At 45.1% G+C, this 5000-nt stretch overlaps 1 protein-coding gene across 2 annotated transcripts in view; it reads left to right on the top strand.

Moving 5' to 3' along the window:
- The window catches only part of LOC125027756 (transmembrane protein 268-like), a 114463-nt gene that overhangs the window by 27503 nt on the left and 81960 nt on the right, over window positions 1-5000 (top strand). Inside the window, exon 1 of one of the 2 annotated variants that reach the window (XM_047616891.1) lies at window positions 2326-2659. The exons of the other annotated variant lie outside the window; for it this stretch is intronic. The gene's annotated coding sequence lies outside the window, so the exon portion shown is untranslated. Of the gene's footprint in view, window positions 1-2325; window positions 2660-5000 lie in introns of those variants that run through there. 2 annotated transcript variants of the gene reach the window in all.

The raw sequence follows: 5000 nt of genomic DNA, 5'->3' as shown, positions 1-5000 counted from the left end.
TGATTCAACGGGAGCACCAGGGCCTGTAATGCGTTGGACCGACGATCGATAAAGCCATCATTCAGGCGGCGTGAAGGCTAAAGCAGGGAGGGCTTGAAGAAGGCTTACCCGCGCGTGAAGGTACAGGCGGACGGGTTATTGCTGAGCGTTGCAAGATCCTGATTTATGTTGCTCGTCCTTACTTCTACAGGATGCTGGACTGACGCCGCTGTAGGTTCACATCGGCGTATGAAGTGATTTTCGTGTTGCTCTAACTGAGACCGTGGTAATTTAGATTGAAACGGTTTTTAAAAGCAAATATTGTGGTGTTAGTTGATTTGTGATCATAGGTTGCATCGTGTTTGACTGCAGGTTGAGAATTAACTGTTTTTTTTTATATGCTGTAGTACAAAATGAGATATTTAGGACAGGGATGCTTGGAGATATGATTCTGTACTTTATACTGGGTTGATAGGCAGTGTGACTATATATGAATTGTGTGTATAAGGTTTATATATATACATACTTACACAGGCGCGCGCAATTACTTACACAGATATACCTACACAAATGCTCATCCATACTTCCACACACATTCACACCCACATCTATACACAAATGGGTTGAAGTGAGGTTTGTGTATGAAACGGTTTCGTATATGTGTGGTGCATAGTGAAAGCACAGTCGACCCCGGGGAACGGTTTATGTCTCTCGTGGGTTTTCTTCTTAATGAGAATATAAAACCCATCAGAACGTTTGATTGATTTCGCAAAAATGCATTCGTTTGCCTTTATCATTTATCCCGAAACTCCCCGAACTTCCCCGCCGCTCGCCGATTCATTCTTGAGAGAAGTGAATAAGTCCCCCGCCGCCGTTCCATTATTTTCTAGCCACGATGAAATATGTGTCGCGGATGCTGTCGCCCGTTTCTTTTCTCTCTCTCTTTTGTGGGACCGGCCATCAGTAAATGAAATTGTGTATTTCCTCGGCGCGGGTTGTTCGGCGCGGCGTCGTCGGTCTCCAGCCGGGCGGAAACGGAGCCGCGGCGCTGGAAGTGATCCGATTCCTTCTACGGAAGTCAGCCTGGAGTAGACTCCGGTTTTTATCTCCCTTTTGATTGTTCTAAATTGACCGGCAGAAAATGGCGGAATTGGCTTATTGTACGCGGACTTGATCGATTGGGTCGCGCTAATTGGTTTGGTGGGAAACCTTAATTAGATTGAATTTTGGAGGCAGTGATTTTCATTGCTAGTACTCTTGTTATTGATACGATTGATGACTTAACCGTACACGCGGAGCTTTAAATTTCAGGGGTAAATACGATTCCGTTTCTGTAATCCTTGTTTTGTGAGCCAGAAAGTTTTACCTGATGAAACGTAATACTTCAGAATATCAGTTCCGCTAACAGTTTCAGAATTTTGAGTCCCTGAATTTCATTTCCTTTCACCAAGCGGCAATATAGACACAGAATGGGTATTCTGTCATCGAATGGCAGTTTTGACGGAGTAAGCTTTCTTCCCAAAGGGATTTTGGGTCCGTTGGCAAAATTGTATCTCCAACCAAAAAGATCGTCTTAATTTTTTTCCGTCAGAACCAGAAAATAAATCGAGACGACACTTGTGTTTTGTCAGGAAAAAGTGCGATTTCGTTATGTATTCTGTACGTTAGTGTGTTTGTATGTTTGTGCGTGTTGTGGTGCATGCGTGTGTGTGCGAGTGTTGAATATATATTCGGATGAACTACACAAGCATAGGTTGGAGGCAAAGCCAGTGCACATTACAGTTTTGCGGAAATGCGGGCCCATTCGTGTGGTGGTTGTGCGGGATCCATGTTTGCAGGTCGACCGTAATGCACGCGTTAATTGGGGCACTGAGCATTTCTGGAACAAGCACTGTGCAGGCCGAATGTTTAAGCTTTCTTTATGTTTATTGAAATGATGTTTTTATTGATCAGGCACTGGCTGTAGGAACAGGGCGGGGGATATTTGTATGAGGACTGTCATTGTTGATTACCAGTGATTACCTGCGACCACCTGCTTCTCCTGACGACATCCATTGGGGCGGAGGAAGTGGCGGTTTAATCACATCGAAAACGATAGTAAATCACGTCAATAACATAGCGAGTTGTGCTGACGATGGCAGTGTTATGAAGACTGGTTGGAGAGCAGGGGTGGAAAAACTGATGGAGGGGGAGGGGTGGAGGGGGAGGGGTAAAGGGGGGGGGGATTCAGGTAGGTTGGAGAATACCTGGTCCTCCTGTGTCTCCCCATCCTCCTCCCCCTCCCCCTCCCGTCTCCCATCCCGGTCCCAGCACACGCACGCTCGCACACCGGTACCGTGGTCTCCCGAGCCATTCCCGTCCGTGGCTTAGTGTTAGCCAAGCCTCCTCGTGCGGTGGTTGTGTGTGCTCTGCGCTCCCGAGAAGTGGAATAAGTTTTGTGACTATTACTGCCTTTTTTCCCCGATTCCTTTGCGTCTTCTAAACCGGTCGGAGCAAAGACGGGAGATCCTTACAGAATCAGTTGAGGGCCGGTCGTGAGTGAATTCGTATACTGAGCTTGATATTCTTGAGGTGGTTTTAACCCGGTGGAAAATGACAGTATAGTATTTAACTGCGTCTGGATTATATCTTACCCCTGCACCGCCTAAGACAGCCCTGAGGAAACTCCGGTAACTTTCGGGTAAGTTTTTTACTTTCTTTTTTTTTCGATGTTTGTTAACGGGGCAATTATTGGGAAATTATTTATGATTAAGTTCGCCCTCCCCATTCTCTGAATTTAGGACACGAAAGAAGTGCTCTCGGGGCTGGATGACACCAAGGACACAATCTCAAAGTTCGTGCTGTTGCCCCTTAAATAAAAAATAGATAAATGGAAATAAGAATTTCAGCCTGGTTTTCGGCTCGATTGTGTCAGTCTTGCCTCGCTCCTGTCGGTCGTTGCCGAGGGACGGGAAGGTATCGGGGTACAGGTGTGTTCTACGTCCGTTAGGGTCGTCCTTTCTCCCCTCCCACTCCGCCGCTCGCTGCTCCCAACCCCCTCACCTGGCCCCCTCGCTGCTCTATTGCCTTCCGATTTACCAGAACTTTGGGTGCCTTGCGATCCTGGTGTTTGGTGCTCGCCTGTGCTGTTCAGACCTATGGTGAACTCATCCAACTATGGGGAGTTTGATTTGCATGCTGTGGCCTAGATCTTTACGTTGGACCTTACTAGCAGGTGTTTTTTTTTTAAGCCCGTTGCAACTTATTTGTATTATAGGTATTTCATAAGTACCTAACACTTTTTTTTTTTAACTTGGTCGATGTGGGTTCGCTCATGTCTTCTTTCGTCGTAGGCATCGAGGAACGTTTATACTCCCATTCTGATTGACAGCCGGCCTTTGGAACGGGTCTCCGCATACCTGCGTTGCTGTGGGATATGGCGTTTCTAGCGAGCCTACGGCGTTCAAAGGCCGTGGCAATAGTAGTAACTGCAATTTCCGAGTGACATGTGACAAACCTCTCTCTCAAATGTTGTAAGGCATCGATTGCCTTCTATTCTGTACAAAATCGTTTTTTTTTTCGACCCTCCCTCCTCTTCCCATACCCCCACGTACGTTTGTCACGAGGAAATGTCAGTGTCAGGGCGATACTATCACTTTCGAATCACTTCTTAGTAACATTTGCGGGTGAGAGGGGGAAGGAGGCCTTTTATGCCGAGAATAATAAATAAATACAGCTAGTGGCTGATTGGAATTTGTGTTAAGGTTACTCCATTTCTTAGAAGAGAGAAGGGTGGAACGTGTCGCCATCAAGGTCATGACGTCATACAGAACAGTGTATGTTTTTATTATCATTTTTCAGAGTATTCTCATTAGAACGCTTGGGTGCACGGATGGAGTAAGGAAGGTAGAAAGCTAGTAAGGAAGAAAGCTAGAAAGGAGTATAAGATAAATGAGGGAAATGAACTAAAAACGCTGTCAGCAACCAAATAAGTCGCGTACCCTCTTTAAGCATGAGAGGTCATCCCAGGCTAGGCCAGTGCCCCCACGCGAAGTTCCTGCCAACACTGCGCCGACGAGGCTGAAGTTGCGGTATTCCAAGTTGGCTTGATGCGGAGCCCACGTTGCCTTATTCATTCATGTCCCGATCGAACCCTAATCAGGTTTTAGCAGCCCCTCATTTTCCCGGTGTGATAAACTGTCCCTGTGGACTTTGCACATGACCGGTTGACGAGTAGAAAGTAAAGGACTTGCATTTGTTATAAAGGTTCAAGTAAATATGAACTGCTTAGCGATGCAAGGGACGTCACTGACGCGTTTTGGTGTTTGATCTCTATCAAAATTATGTAATTCTAATAAAGATATAACATCATAATGCATCAGTTCACTCGCTGGCCTCCTTTGCCTGTGTCATGGTCTTGCAATGAAGGAATCGCATCATTGATTATAGTGGCCAACACAGGATTCTTCGTTTACTATACGTTTATACTCGGAGGTTATATCGCTGTTATATGGAGCCGGTAACAGTTGCTCAAATATATTTGATAACTAGAACTTTTCTAGTTTTAAGGATTATAAGTACTTGTCATCATGAGAGTACCAAGCCCTGAGTGAACTTCATATTTCAATAGTACATATAAAACAACGTATCATTTCTAATTACCCTGTTACTCTTCGTCAGTTACCAATATGTCTGTGTTTAATATCCTTATCCAAGATCTTTCTGATGTGAGGTATTGCACCTTCGTTTTGAAACTAAACATTGAGAATATGTTTAGCCTTGGTTACAGTTGGGACAGATACATCACAACACTCAAAGTCATGCCTCTTTGATGCATGGCTCTTACCTGGCTTTGGTTGCTGCTAAACCAATTGGTCCATGAAAGGAACCTGCTGTGATACGTATGGAATCGTTAGTTTTACATTATTATAGGATCTTGTATAAGTGTTAGGAATCCACCTTTTATATCCGGCGAATAGCGCTCATGTCGAGATCTTCTCGTTATGCTAGCTTACTGCAAGCTACAGATATTCTTTAAACGT

This window comes from Penaeus chinensis, chromosome 8 (assembly GCF_019202785.1).
Source record: "Penaeus chinensis breed Huanghai No. 1 chromosome 8, ASM1920278v2, whole genome shotgun sequence".
NCBI lineage: Eukaryota > Metazoa > Arthropoda > Malacostraca > Decapoda > Penaeidae > Penaeus > Penaeus chinensis.
Note: the sequence above shows the minus strand (reverse complement) of the source record. Positions and strands in the feature narration are given on the sequence as shown.